This window comes from Episyrphus balteatus, chromosome 2 (assembly GCF_945859705.1).
Source record: "Episyrphus balteatus chromosome 2, idEpiBalt1.1, whole genome shotgun sequence".
Classification (NCBI taxonomy): domain Eukaryota; kingdom Metazoa; phylum Arthropoda; class Insecta; order Diptera; family Syrphidae; genus Episyrphus; species Episyrphus balteatus.
In genome coordinates this window covers 12,176,224-12,192,265 of record NC_079135.1, presented here as the reverse complement: position 1 = coordinate 12,192,265, position 16,042 = coordinate 12,176,224, and the positions used below count along the sequence as shown (strand labels likewise).

The following is a 16,042-nucleotide window of genomic DNA, read 5'->3' as shown; positions in this document are numbered from 1 at the left end:
TTGGCTTTTATATTTTTTCTTCTTTTCGCTTTTGTCGGAAATAGAAAATTTTCGGTTTCGGCACATGAATGAGGGAACTCTGACTCATTGTTTGGTAATTTTGCTCTGTTTCCGAAAAAAAAAATAACAAAAAAAATTGAAACAAGAAAAAAAAAAAAAAAATAGAAGACTAAAAACTAAAATCAACATGTGCAAGAGTTGGAAATTTAAAAAAAGCAAAAATATCTACAAAAGAAAAATAAAAAAGAATCGAGAAAAAAAAACTCTTCTTCACAACCTCTAGCTTTTTTCAGTTCGAGAAAAAGAAAAACAAACAATTTAATTAAAATCGAGTTTGTAGTTGTTGAGATAGTTGAAAGCCCTCTTTAAGATTGTTTTTTATCTTTTCGAGAAGAGTTTAAGAGACTTTTATCTTTTTTTTTGTGTCTGTCACATCCATTAGATGAATTGTTCACTTTAAAAAGGAAGACAAGATTTGACTCACGCAATTTGCGGTGTAATTTCAATGGCGGTGTGATATAGTAGCTCTGATACAGCACACACTTAAATTGGATAACTTCCAAATCAAAAAAAGCAAAAGCAAAATACGAACTGACCATAAACGCATGCATGCATGCGGTGGTCCGCATTCCTGAGGAATTACATCTTCGAAATTGCAATTCAAGACAAGTATGTTGGATTTTTTTTTTTTTTTTTTCATTTTAATGCATTATTGCTTGCTGCAATCACAAATCACACACAGTTTGCCCCTGACAGCGCACTTTTTTACATCGAAGATTATTTTATTGCGTTGTCAATGGGGTCATGTATTTATAAAACTGTGATGTATTTGTGCAAAATGATGTCATGATTTATGTGGAGAAGCTTCAAAGAAGAAACTTGAATTTTGTTCAAGTTTTTTTCTTCGTTTCTTAAAATTTGGATACAGAAGAGCTATGCAAGTTTTAAACATAAAATCGAATTTTCAAGTGAAATGAATTTTGTGGGTCATTAATTCCCAGGTGGATGGTATTTGCTGCTTTTCTTGTGATAAATAAGAGTTAGAAAACATTCTGTACAAAGAAATTTTATTGCAGATTTTTGACCAAGAAAAATTTTTGAAATATTTCAAGTTCTTGACGAAATAATAAAACTAAAAATCGACCTCATTCAAGTTAAAAAAAAAAAAAACAAAAAATTGTTTTTCGAGAAAATATGTAGGTATGTTAAGTGAAAAAAAGTGAAAAAAAAAATCTCGAAATAGTTTGTAGTCAACAACTTAAACATAATCTTGAAAATTTCAAAAATCTAAATTTTTCTGAAATTAATTAACCCAAATTAAAAAAAAATAGTGTTTTTTTTTTCTTTTTTGGATTTTGCTATTTTGCAAAATTCAAAATCTCTCACATATTCCACATACGGGTAGGTCTTTTAAGTAAACTTATTTAGATTTCCAAAACAATTGAAACAGATTTCTACAGTTTTCTGAGTTATGGAATTTCAGGGTTCTTAACTTTAGGGGATTTTGTGTGAATAAAATATTGCATTTTTGAGATAATTTGCTTTCTGATTTTCGGGAATGGATTGGATTTTGAGTGAATAAATTAAATTGCAAGTAGTTTATCTATGTTAACAGGGTTTTAAAATTTTTAGTTTTTTTGAATACTAACATTTTGTATATTTTGGGAAATTATTATTTTTACAGTTTTAGGATTTTTAAACTATTCGATTTTATGAATTTGGGGATGGATAAGTTTTGGGTCTTCAGGATGTTTTACTATCGGGTTTTTGAGATTTTTGGTATTCAGGAGTTTCTCTGAAGTTTTGATTAACGATTTCTAATTTTTATTTTTATTGTGTTAATCTGCTTTGCCTCTTTTTAACGACTTGGTATTTTTTGGGGCTAGCGGGATTTTGAGTTTTCGAAGTCCAAGGTTTTCTTGAGGGTTTTTGCTTTTCGTTTTTTTTTTTTGTAATTAGGTATTTCTTAAATCTTCAGCACTTGATTTTGAGCTTTTTAATTTTTTTATTTGGTTTCTGGGAACAGGGTGTCCCAAAAGTAATGGATCAAACGAAGTATGCTGATACGGGATCTTAAGGGCTCTCAGAATTTGGTAACTTGTTCATCCCAATTCCTTACGGTTTTCGATTTAATGCAATTCTTTTGAAATATTGAAAAATCCCTACTTTGCAACAGTATTTTGCTTCCTGCGCCCATTATTGATTTTTGTTTTTTACAATTCTTTTACTTAAACATTGCCAAATAATAAGGAACAATTAACAAATTAAAATATTTTTTATTTCATATGCCATTTCGCTGCAAATTAACTAACAGTTTCAAGTTTTATGAAAAATCAATTTTTAACTTTTATTTGAGAGTTTATTATTTTAAAAAGTTGCCCTGTTATTGTAGTTTTCAAAAAAGTATAAAAGTTTCCAAAGTTGCAGTTAGATTGCAAAATATTACAATTTGAATTCAACAAAACAGGGTTTTTCAGAGCAAAAATACAAACAAAAATAGAGGCTTTTGTTCAAAGAAAAATAAACCAATAACAGTTCGAGAAAATGTGTTTATTTTTGGTTGTTTTTTGTTCTGAAAAACCCTGTTTTGTTGAATTAAAATTGTAATATTTTGCGATCTAACTGCAACTTTGGGAATTTTTATACTTTTTTGAAAACTACAATAACAGGGCAACTTTTTAAAATAATAAACCATTATCACACCGTAAAAATTTCTTTTGCGGTGTTGCTCTCAAATAAAAGTTAGAAATTGACTTTTTATAAAACTTGAAACTGTAAGCTAATTTGCAGCGAAATGGCGTATGAAATAAAAAATGTTTTGATTAATTAATTGTTCCTAATTATTTGGCAATGTTTTAGTAAAAGAATTGTAAAAAACAAAAATCAATAATGGGCGCAGGAACAAAATACTGTTGCAAAGTAGGGATTTTTCGAAATTTCACAAGAACTGCATTAAATCGAAAACCGTAAGGATTTGGGATGAACAAGTTACCAAATTCTGAGAGCCCTTAAGATCCCCTATCAGCATATTTTGTTTGATCCATTACTTTTGGGACACCCTGTATAGTATAGGAAGTTATAGGTTTAAGGCTTTTGAATTTTTAGTGCTGAGATTACTTGCTTAATTGTTTTCAAAATGAGTTTTTTAAAGCCTTTGAGTGTTTTCGTTCTGAGATTGCGGGATGTTTTCAAATTGTGGATTTTACGGGACAGCAAATTTTTAAACACCAATGCTGGAAAGTTTTGAAAGATATATATTCTTAAGTCTTTAAACACATGATATTTTTTTGAAATTTATGTTCTTTTCTCACAACTCAAATTTCTGTCCAATAAGGAACTTCTCTGAATTATTTTTGGGCTTTTTATTCATCTCAAGGGTTGCATATATTTTGTGTGGGCGTTAAGAAAAAAAACTTTAAATGCTGATTCCTTAAATATTTGAAAATGTCACTTCACACCTTCATCATTTTTTAAACACTTCAATTATTACCTTAAGCTCTTTTAAACAGCAACAAAAAACCCTTTTTTCGGGATACTACCACTCAACCAATATTTTGTTTGTCTCATCATAATTGAAACCCTTATCAAAATGTACATATAAACCTACCTAAATCAAATAGATGATTTTTTTTTTAAATACTCAAAAAAAAAAAAACTCTTTAACAAGTGACAATTTTATTTTTCCAAAAAAAGAATAAAAACTTGTTAAGAAACTTTCTTCTGAATGTGACAAATAAACAAAAGCCCTTTAGCTCTCTATATGATATATGAACAGATGGGATCATAACCCTTCTTTTCTCTAAAAACAACAGGAACAAAAAAATAATATTTCAACCCCACATGAAATCCAATCTTTAGAACGCACAAAGTCACACAAAAGAGACAACTAAAAAGCATTTATATTTCCATAAATGATAGGAGTAAAGACAATAAATAACATCATGATGGATCAACTTAAACGAGTTTCCATCATCACCCGAAAATTGTCTGTTCTCTCAAAGTCAAAACCTAATAATAAAATCGATTTATATTTTCAAGTGGTTGTTAAATGGGTATAAGGGGGTATTGGGTTTATGAAAAATGAAAATTTATATAAATTTGTGACTTATTATACCCCCATCATGTGTGTGGGTTCTTTTTTACTCACAGAAATAAAAAACCCTTTTCAAATTACTAAGAATATACAAAAGGGGGTTAACTTTTTTATATTTATCCGTTTTTTAAGCCATCAACCCCTTTTATAATAGAATCCACAACAAAAAAAAACTTTACCCTTTTTGATTTGTCATCTCAATACAAAACAAAAGACTATTTTATTCTACTCAGAATTTCATTAAGAAGAAATAAAAGACTTCCGAATAAACAAAACAATTTAAAACAACCAAAAAAGTCACTTTTAAAGTCAAAATGGGATGTCAACTTTGTCACGCAACAAAAAAAATCTAGGTCACTCAAGTATTTTTAAAATTCAACTATCTCTTCTACCCCTTTTTGGATTTTTTTTTTTATTTTTGTGAAAGGAGGAAGAAATTCCCCTCAGCATTCTGTCACTGACATCGAATACCTACCACACGCACAAATATTTGTCACTTCAGGGACAGATTTCAATGAATTGACATTGACCTGCCCGTTTCCACATAATCCTCGTATATAAATTCAAGTATATCAATTAAATTGTCACCCTAATCAATTCCGAAGAGAGAGCATAATGAAAAAATAAATTCATTCCAACCTTGGCAAACCACTCATGTTGTCATTAATTAACCACTGAATCGAAAAAATTCCTTTCAATTCGAAATCGAAATGTGGCATATCATCGTCCCCATCATAGAGAGAGAATTTTTCCCTAAATCATTAAGTGAACAATACCTTTCTATTCCCTGCCACTGGTTTATATATACCTTACCTACTCGTATAAGTGAAATAGTAAACCATCTAAATTCTTGTGAAACCATTAATCTGTGTCATTTGACAGATACTTGACAGATAGAGTACTATTTATCTGTAACAAATTACTAAAAAAAAAGACACAAAATTCCAGCAGCACATTGTCCACCTTTTTATTTTGCTCATCTTTTCTTTCATCTTAAAGTAGATTCATTTATGTAGTAAGTATAACCAACTTCACGTGGCTTTTTAAAAGTATTCTTCTATAGAGTACTATTATATGAGCTCTAAAGAAGCAAAAAAAGAGCTTTCTATGTTAGTGACATATGACATACTGATACTGACAGCTCATATAGTTATTTTCTTAAGACGTTTTCTATGTTTTTGTATCTTTTTAACAAAACTACAACAAAAACAGAGAGAGAAAAAGTTTATTTTGATATTTCAATTTAGTTGACGCACGTTAAGAACGAACGCACCACCCTACCCTCCTCTACCAAATGACATTGGACGATGACATTTCAAATTCACAAGTTTTCTATATGAGAGCAGAAAACATTTATATTTGTATATGTATGTATAATAGCTGCTGGCTGTATTTGTATCAAGAAAACATACAAAAAGGAAATATAAGGAATGTCAAGGTGACAGAAGACATAAGGAGCTTAAAACTCTGTTTGTGGAAATTGAAATAATAATAATAATTCAAAACGTACATAGATTCTTAGGTAGTGTTCACATGAATAAATAATATAAATTTTGTATCAAAGTGTTTTTGGGAAGATGCGTTCAGGGTTAAAGCAAAATCTATTCCAATTATGTAAAACAAAAACAGGAAAACCATTTAATGTTTTCAATTTTAATTGAAATTTTTCTTTGTTGTAGGTATGAACAAAAAGGAGATTTATATTAAATAGGTTTTTGAAAATTTAATTTTAAAATGTAATTCATGTAGAATTTTTTGTTGGTAGATAGGGTTGGATAAAGAATATAAAAACATTGGAATTTTAAATTTTATAAATCATTAAATATTAGAGAACAGGAAAATCTAAAATATCCCAATATAAATTTTTAATACAGAAAATCCTTAAAATGGCGGATGAGATTTAAAATATTTATTTATGGATTGTTTTTTTTTTGTTTTAGCAAGGAATAGATTGAGGAGAGAAAGAACAAAATATTTTTTAAGGATTCTATTCACTAGGTAATCATCAAATTTTATATTGTATAAAGGTTTTTAGGTATGTGAAATTTAGAGGTTACGTATAAGTTCAATTGTTTTAAATATTTTTTGATAGATTTTTGAATTTGGTGAACCCTTATAAACAAAAATATTCAAAAATCGGACTTTGGTTGACATAGAATGTCGTTTAGTATCTAAATTATCGTTTTTATGATAAGTTACCTATAATTTGAGGTTAAAACCAAAATTATATAAAATATTTTTTTTTAGATTTTTGACATTTGAGGAGTGCTTATAGAAAAATGTCGTTTAGTATCTTTTTTTTCATAACTTAGGTATCATTTGAGGTTAAATCCAAATTTAAAATTTTTCGAAAATCGCTATAAAACAATATTTTGTCGAAAATTTTTTCAATGGAAAGAGCACAAACTAAGGTGGAAGACCGAACTTTCGATAGAAAAAAATGTTGATTGAGTAATTTTGCAAAATATTTTGGCGCATCGCGTTTGATAAGTTATCATTTTAGTCGGGAAAATTGTTTTCTTTTTTCAATATCTGCTAAAATTTCTAATTTTGTCATAAGTTTTAATTTGGCTAGACACTTTTTTCATGTCTTCCTTTAAAAAGACTGCTTAATACTTTCGAGTAAAAATGCTAAACGTATGCTATAAGTTAAATGTTTTTTTTTTTTTTTTTTTTTGATAAGTTATCAATTTCTCGATAAGTTGCCACAAAAGAAATTTTATGAAATTTATATTTGAATGAAGAAGGAATAAACTACTTTTTGGTTGAAAAACATGAAGTTCCAAGATGATTTGAGGGTTTACCCAAATTATAATTATTTGAAAACTGTTATAAGTTTTCATATTGTTAGAAATTTTTTCATAAAAAAAAGACTAGGTACTTTATTTTGAAATTAGAAACCCATTCTTTATATTTTATATTTTTTTAAGTTATCATTTTTTTGTTAAGTAATCAACTTTTTTAAAAGTTATCAATTTTTTGATAAGTAACCAAAAACGAACTTTGATGAAATTCTTATTTAAATAAAGAAATGAAAAACTTTTTTTTGGTTGGGAAAACACGAAGTTAAACAAAAGAAATTAGTAGGTAAATTACTCTTAAGCTGTCAGTTTCTTTTTAAATTTTCTTAAAACATTTATACAAAAACATGAAATAAAACTAATTTTTCACTCCAAAAAATCTAAAGAAGTGTTTATATTCATTATATTGTCCACAAAAAGAGACTCTCCAACAATTATTTGACTTCTTAACTTTTTTTTTTAGCTTCTAATGATTTTTGATTTATTTCTTCCAACCTCTTGCAGCATTTTAAATAGATTCAAGGCCTACACAATGAACACAAAAAAAATCCTATAATAGCACCCATTTACCCTCCTTCTTTTTCCTTTCTATGCCAAACATTTAATTGCTTTTCTATGTGTTGCGTTAGGAATGAAGACTTAAAGACAAAAAAGTAAAAAAAGAAAAAAAACTTCTAATGACTTCTGAGGAATAAAAATTCCTACATAAGTAAGAACCAACTATATAGACCACAACTATACCAACGTCTAACCATTCAAGTTATAATTAATTAGAAAACTAGGCCAAAAAGCCAGCCTTTTGAAGGACTAAAATAAAAAAAAAACCCATCATACACACACACATACAAACAAAAAAACCTCAAAACAAATCACCATTCACCAAACATACAAAAACAATCGCATGACTGAGATTTCTTTCAGAAAATTTGTAATTTACTTAAAGACTTCTGATTGATTGCTATGTAAAAGCACTTAATTTTCTTCATTTTTTTTTTCAATTTTTTGTTTATAATTAAAATGCATTTATAAGGTAGATTAATTTTTGCTTACATAATTTTGACATTATTCATAGTTAAAATTGACATGACCGGAATCAGGTAATTTATATAAATTGAAACTATAAATGAAATTAATTTTTGATCTTTTTTGACCTAAAAGTAATAAATTTTCAAAATTTTTATACAACATAAACACGAGCAGGAAGAAAATAAAAAAAATTAGATAATTTATGTGAATATCTGCCAAAAAATAATTTTGAATCCCACACACACCTTTTGGTGTAAATAATTTATGGTCATCATCAGTTTCAGCACAGAGGGGACAATAAAAAAAACAAACAGAGCACCCAGACAGGCCCTCTTTTGACGACAACGCAACGGCTGGGAATATTATTCTCATTTGCATAAATACTCAATTAAATCACAAATGTAATTCATTTAATTTTATACCTCGTACCCCACTTTTTTTGCTGCCCATTTTCCTCTTCCTTCTTCCAGAAACAATAAATAAAAGAATCACTTTCAATTTAACATCAAACAGAGAGCTGGGGACCGAAACGGAGACATGAACAGGAAGAGGAAAATACATACATATATAAAGCTCCCTCACATTTAAAAGCAAAAAAAAAAACGAGAGAGACTTACAAATTACAAAAATATTATGCTAGGCAAACTCCTCAACTCAACTTATCATCGTCTTTTTGCTTCAATTCAACATTATTTCTCTTTCGATGAACAAGGCTGGACTTATATCAGGTATTTCTACTTGGAATAAGATTTATCTATGACTCAGAATAAGAACAATCGATTGCAGGACTCCTACCGAAATAATTGCAAATTGGTTTTAAAACGGTTGCAAGATGGTTTCAAATCGATTGCTTCCAAAAAATTTCTCAGTTATGTTTAAATTGAAGAAGTTAGTTCAGAATCAATGCGAAAATTTCAGCTAAACAAATTGCAATTAAGTTTCAAATCGATTGCAAATTGGTTATTAATTGGTTGAAAATTAGTTTCAAAACGTCATACATAAATATCGTTTTCATAATAATGATTGTCATAAAAATTTTGAGCTATATACAAATTTTATAAGTCTCTAGCTTCTCAGAATAACACTTAATTACAAAAACTCCACGATAAAATTGCATACAAGTTTGATATCGATTGCGAACTAGTTTTAAATTAAAAGATAATAAATTTTAAAAAATATTTGAAACTTTTGGTTGCCTATCGATACCAGTTGTGATGTTCAAAATACCAAGATTAAAGTTCATCGGGAAAAAGTTAAGAATCAAAAATACAAAAAATTGCATATTGTTTTCAAATTTATTCTACTCTGATAGTTTTAAATCTCTGAATAGTATAAAAAACATTTTACCAAATATTAAGGTGAGAAAAAAGTAAAATGGTTGCAACCTGGTTTCAAGTTGATTGCAAAATAGTTTCACTTTGGAGCTTAATGGAAATTAAGGCAGGGATATTTATTTAGATTAATTTTTTTAAGTTGCCAGCGTCAAAGCAAACAAACATCCAACCTAATTATAAAATTGGTTTTAAAATGATTGCAAATCAATTTAAATTTTAGAAATTATCACATTATAATTTAATTCTTATTTTTTAAGTGTGTCAACAATCTAGGCAATTGAAAAAGCCATTTAAACCAAAAATTTAGATACAAGAAAAATTACCTAACTGGTTTCAAATTGATTGCAAATTGAATAGAATTGAAACTAAACATAAAATATCGACTGTCGTTTCCAGTTTGTACAGTTTCAAGGCTCTAAACGATTGAGAAAATCAATTTGCCAAAAATTAAGACTAAAAAAAATGTGATCTGGTTGTTAATTGGTTTCAAACTGATCGCAAATTAGATGCATATTGAAACCTTGTAGTGATTTTAAGTGGTTTTTGAGAATTTCAAGTCCTTTCTCAGGACAAGTACGATCAATATCAAAAGCAACTAAAAAATTAAGCAGAGATCAAAGGGACATAATTGCAAGCTAGTATCAAATTGATTGCATATTAGTTTTGATTCGAAAAATAAAGAAAGTATTGCATTTTCTCATTTAAAGAGTGACAAAATGGGTTTAATTTTGTGAGCCTTACAGAAGAAGGACATCAATTTATGTCTTTTTACATAAATCCGCTTCTGTTTATCGAACATCAACAAGGACACGAAAAAGCAGCAGATAGTGAAATTAAAAAAAAAACACACACAAAAAACGACGAGAAAAATGAATTAAATATAAAACAAAAAAAAAACATCAACGAAAACACAGAAAAACAACAAAAACAATAACAAATCGTAATATCTTCGCCATCTAAATTAAACAACAACGGAAAGAGGATTCCACTTGTACTATAGGACAATTAATAATCTCCTCGTTGTTGTCGTCCTCTACCTATATCTCGTCTACTCTATTCTCCGGTGTCAGAAACATCCTTTCGAAAAGCGCCTATGCCACCCTTATACGAGGAGGGACTTTAAGTTGTGTGGTCGGATGAGGAGAGAAAGTTATCCTTTAGAGTACCCCTCCTCGTGTCCTTTGTAGATATTTCATTTTCTATTTGTCCTGCTTAGTCTTTTTTTTTTCTCCCAGTTTTTTGGTCCTGTTCTGGCCCTCTTTAAAATAGTTCTACTATAGCATTTGTCGTGTCGTTTGCTGTAGTCGTCGTCGTCGGTCGTCGTCGTTGGTCGTCATCATCATCGTTATCCTGATGGTCTCCCTTTTTCTGGCTATGCAAATTTGATTTGCGCCCTCACAATCATCATCTCTTAGTTTTTGGAATTGAAAACTCCAAGTCCAAAAACCAGCATCATTCAGAGCAGAGAGGAAAGGGAAGGACAACTCTCTCATGACTTGCCCTGATGCTTGGTTCTGGTTTTGGTCCTTGTCCTATGTCCCTCTGTCTGTGTTCTAATAAAAAAAGGGGAGAGATTGGAATTTTCCAAAATTACTTTCTAATTAAATTTAATTGCAGTTTCTCGTTTTTAAGTTGTTTTTCCATTTAATTTTTTGTTTTTATTTTTGTTTTTCAGTTAGTTTTTTTTTTTTTGGTTTAAAATATTTTTTAAGGAATGTTTATGAAATTTTAATAATTTTTCATTTAACTTCAACGACTAGAGTCAAGAGAGAGTGGGAAAGAAAAAAATTTCTATGTCGGATGGTTAGAGCTGTTTTTTGTTTTTTTTTTCTTAAGTTGATCTTTATTTCATTTTTGCTGTGGGAGTACTTTTCGTATTTATCCGGTTGTTAAATATACAAATATTTATGAATAAATTAACATAAAATTTGAGTAAGTTGTTAATGGTTTTTCTCGCATTATAGTGATAAATTGAGTTCATGCAACAACTGTATGGTTTATAGGTAACGTAACAGAAGTGTTAGTCCATAACAACTGTTCAATGGCGTCGAACGCATACATTATTTTGAAGTCAGTTTTAGGTATAGGTACCTAATACGAATAGTGAATAATTTTTTTTTTATAATTTTAATAGCCCAGGGAAATTAGTAAATTAAATCGCATTTTTCGCGGGACAAAATTTTTTTCATGGAATGTGTTCGGGTGGTTGTCCTTATCATAAAAGTCAATTTGTTGGGATAATTGGAGGTTGGGAACAGCCGCCATCTTGGAAAAGAGATTGGTATCGTTTTTATTGAATAGCTCCATTGTTATTCATTTTAACAAAAACTGACAAAGGTAAGACTTATTAACAATAAAATTATCTAAAAAATCATATACAAAACAATTCCGTGAGTTGATTAAATAAAATTTTATAGTTGGTCAAAGTGCGTGTTTGTATCGCAAGGTTGGGGCAAAATGACATTTGTTCATATATCTGACGAACTTTTGATTTGTTTGGATAATTCTGCAAAAATGAATTAAAGTATTTATAATTATCTATAAAATGAGACCACAATCGTTATTGTGACCATCATATTGTAGAAGTAATCTAACTCCAAAACTCTCCATGTACTAGTCAAAAGTGAGAAAAAAGCTAGTTTTTTGCTAGTAGGCCGAGCAAATTGTGGGAGTAGAGGTACAACCAAAATATAAGTACGCAGTTTTGCAGCCATACGCGTCTTAATATCGATTTCAAATGTCTGACAACTCTAATTTTTTGCTTTATACGGTTTTCGGAGGTTAAATAACTTAAGTTTTCCACTTAATGTGAATGGGCTAAATTTATACTATTTCCAATTATAAATATAAAAGCTGATGCTCTATCATTTTTCCTAAATCTGGACACCTCAATCTCTGCGATCGGGTTAATAGAACTCACGATATAAGCTTTCTTAACTAACCATATCACGCTTCTCAATTCAAATAAACAAACAAAATCTAAACAAAAAACCTCTAAAACATAATCGCATCAACGGCTTATATCTTGAGTTCTATTGGTCACATCCTCATGATTGGGGTGTCTAGATTTAGGAAAAATAATAAAGCACCAGCTTGTATATTTATAATTTCAAAAAGTATAAATTTAGCCCATTCACATTAAGTGGAAAACTTAAGTTATTTAACCCCCCGAAAACCGTATTAAGCAAAAAATTAGAGTTGTCAGACATTTGAAATCGATATTAAGACGCGTATGGCTGCAAAACTGCGTACTTATATTTTGGTTGTACCTCTACTCCCAAAATTTGCTCGGCCTACTAGAAAAAAACTAGCTTTTTTCTCACTTTTGACTAGTACATGGAGAGTTTTGGAGTTAGATTACTTCTACAGTATGATGGTCACAATAACGATTGTGGTCTCATTTTATAGATAATTATAAATACTTTAATTCATTTTTGCAGAATTATCCAAACAAATCAAAAGTTCGTCAGATATATGAACAAATGTCATTTTGCCCCAACCTTGCGATACAAACACGCACTTTGACCAACTATAAAATTTTATTTAATCAACTCACGGAATTGTTTTGTATATGATTTTTTAGATAATTTTATTGTTAATAAGTCTTACCTTTGTCAGTTTTTGTTAAAATGAATAACAATGGAGCTATTCAATAAAAACGATACCAATCTCTTTTCCAAGATGGCGGCTGTTCCCAACCTCCAATTATCCCAACAAATTGACTTTTATGATAAGGACAACCACCCGAACACATTCCATGAAAAAAATTTTGTCCCGCGAAAAATGCGATTTCATGCCCATATTTTGACTAATTTCCCTGAGCTATAACGTCACTAATTTATTTTTATATACAAAAAAAAAAAAACTATTAAAAACAAAATGACTTAAAGGCATGTTTTTGTAATCTTAAACCAAATTTTAAACCTTTAATTTCTGAGGTTTTCTTTTTATTGATGCAGTAGGTATATTTTTCGAAATTTGTGTTAATTGGCAAACTGCACAACATCATAATAATTTATAACTCCATTTCATCACTACTTTTTCTTTACATTTTAACTTGCGATATAAGTTTTATAAGGTTTAAGATTCGTAAAAAATCGAACTCGAACTAACAATTAGGCATTACATTATGGCCCAAGTTGCCACTTTTTAAAGGGGAATTTCAATGTGGCAACCCAATTTTAAAAGACAACTTATTTTGTCATATCTTGAGAGTTTGATCAAATAAGAAAATTTTTAAAATGCCAAACAAAAGTCTAACAAGTGAAAAAGAAATTAATAAAATGATGTAAGGAATGTAGGCCTAAAAGTATGGCAACTCTATTTAAATGAAAAAAAAACCTACAAAAAACCATTTTTTTTTAACAAAAGTTTTTAACCACTAAAAGGCAAAATTTAGATGACACTAGCATTTATCTGAAAAATGTGTGGTTTCATCTTTAACATACGAACAAGAACTGGGCAACCCTACTGAAATGATAATAAAAAAAAAATACTTAGAATACTTAATTTTCAGCAAAAATTTATGACATTTGATAAAATTAAGTTCTAAAATATCCATCAGATCTCTCCTATCTTTGAAATGTTGGATGCTATGTATCTCTTAAAAACGTAAATGTAAGTATTCGGCAACCCTATTCAAATGCTAAAAAAAATAATTGAGAATGGTTCTCACAATTCTGCCTTTGTCTCTCCCGGTACTTTTTCGTGCGTTCCTTTCGTAGACTTTCTTCTTTGTGAATTGGCCAAATTTGATAAAATTTTGTACAGAAGCGTTTAAGTAACCGTAATAATAAAGTAAAATTTCTTAAATAATTTCATAAATATTTAATACCTTCTTTTGGTTGGTTTATTTATAAATTTTAGGCATATATCATATATTTGAAAACTTCAAAATCAAGGTACTAACACTATTATTATATAGTATTATAGTATTTTAAGGAATTAAAAAACAATATCTGGGACATGAAAAATGACAACCAAAAAAAAGTTTAATGAAGTTTGAACATTCTGCGCAAAAGCCCCAGGGTAAATTTATTATAACTTTGTGGCTAAAAAAGAGATCCAAAATAAACATAATAATATGTACATTGTACAATACAAAACCCTAACCACAGTTACATATTATTACTTAGGTAGGTACCTACTAAATTTATTTAAAATTTTTCAATACCAAAAAGTCGTAAGTAAGACTGTCCCAACTAAACTATGTAAAATATGGATATCAGTTTAACTCTTTAAAAAAGAATTATTTAATTGAAAGTTAGAAAATAAATTCCAACCCAAAGAAGAAATTTTAATCACAAAGGTCTACTGTTAAATTTGTTTATTTTTCAAAGAACTCAAATAGTAAAATTTCAGAATATAATTGTCCAAAAAAAAAAAAACCACTTATCCCCTTTGCCCTATTCTCGATACTAACTTACCCTCTTCATTCAAATAAAATTAATGAGGCGTATTTTAAGTCTAAATTGAAATTTCAATTTAATCCACTTTTCAAGCATAAACTTAAAAAACAAAGAACAAAAAGGGTCCTGAATCTCCAATTAGTCTAACATTCCGTTAGTTTGATCTTCCCCAAAAAAGAAAAAACAAGACAACATTTTCAAAAACTTTTGTATAGTTACCTACATAACTTTTTTTTAAGTAGTAGGTATGCCCAATACGGTTAGTCAAAGAGACCCCCACACCGCAAACAAAGGATGAACGAGAAAAAAGGAAGGAATTCTTTAAAGTTATGTACTTGTGCCCAAGAAACCACATTCCATTAAATCGCCTTAACTTGGCAATGACTTTATACACAAATTACAATCAACATTCTCCTTAACCCAAAAATTACACAAAATTACATGAAATACAATCCGGAAGCATGTTTGGTTGGTTGGAGTTTGAGTGAGAGAAAAAAATCTTCAAAAAAAAAAAAAAAACAAAAACATACAAAGCCAATTGGGGATTCAGGAGTTTATTTTTTTTTTTTTTGTTTTTTTTTTGTATATAAATAAATATATTATATGTGTATTTGTATACCGACTGCCACTCTGTGTGTTCATTGTTTAAAGATACATTAAATCGTGATCTGAATATTGAGCACTTTTAACTCGAATAATCCCACTCACAAGAAGACTTTTTTCTTTCCATCCTGTTTTTTTTTTTTTTCGTTCCTTGTTTTTTTTTCTTCTGTTTTGTTTATTCCTTTATTTTTCTTTGTTATTGTATTTTTTTTTATTTCTGTATGTTTATATGTGTTCATGTTAAAGTAAAAAAAAAAGAAAAAAATTCTTTACCTTTGTCTGGGGGCTGTAAAGCCGCTACACATGGCATCATGGACCGCGAACTGGACGTGAACTTTCGGGGCCAAGTCATCATACCAAAACCAAAAACGCGAACCCCGAACCGAAGACCGAAACAAACTCTTAACCGGTTTGTTGTTCGTTCCTTGATTATATTCCTCCATTACCATGGCAAACATGGAAAAAGGGAACGCGATTCGAAAAGAAAAAAATAAATAAATAAAAAAAAAAACAAAGAAACGAAATTCCTTTCTCAAGATCATTCATGGAAGCAAGCACACAAAAGTGGTTCTTCGCTGGTTAAGGTTAGGTATATTGTAATGCTGGGAAGTAAATTGAAGTTTATACGTTTTTTTTGTTTTTTTTTTTTTATGGATAAGTTAACGCCATCTTATGTGAAGAATTTTGTATTTTTTTGCTTAGATGGTCCGAAATGCAGGTACAAACTACAAAGTAGTAGAATAGGTATACCGATTCTGAGATAGAGCCCCAAAACGT

General features: G+C 29.2%; 1 protein-coding gene and 1 long non-coding RNA gene across 3 annotated transcripts in view; one reads left to right on the top strand and one right to left on the bottom strand.

The window, feature by feature from the left end:
• LOC129908555 (division abnormally delayed protein) overlaps positions 1-16,042 on the bottom strand; it is a 192,886-nt gene that overhangs the window by 160,811 nt on the left and 16,033 nt on the right. The window lies entirely within an intron of this gene.
• Positions 7,752-9,055, top strand: LOC129908560 (uncharacterized). 2 transcript variants are annotated; one of them, XR_008771294.1, is made up of 3 exons: positions 7,752-7,991; positions 8,116-8,321; positions 8,391-9,055. It is a non-coding gene; the product is annotated as an uncharacterized LOC129908560 (long non-coding RNA). The 2 variants fall into 2 exon arrangements; XR_008771295.1 differs by having other exon boundaries at positions 8,116-8,648; positions 8,707-9,055.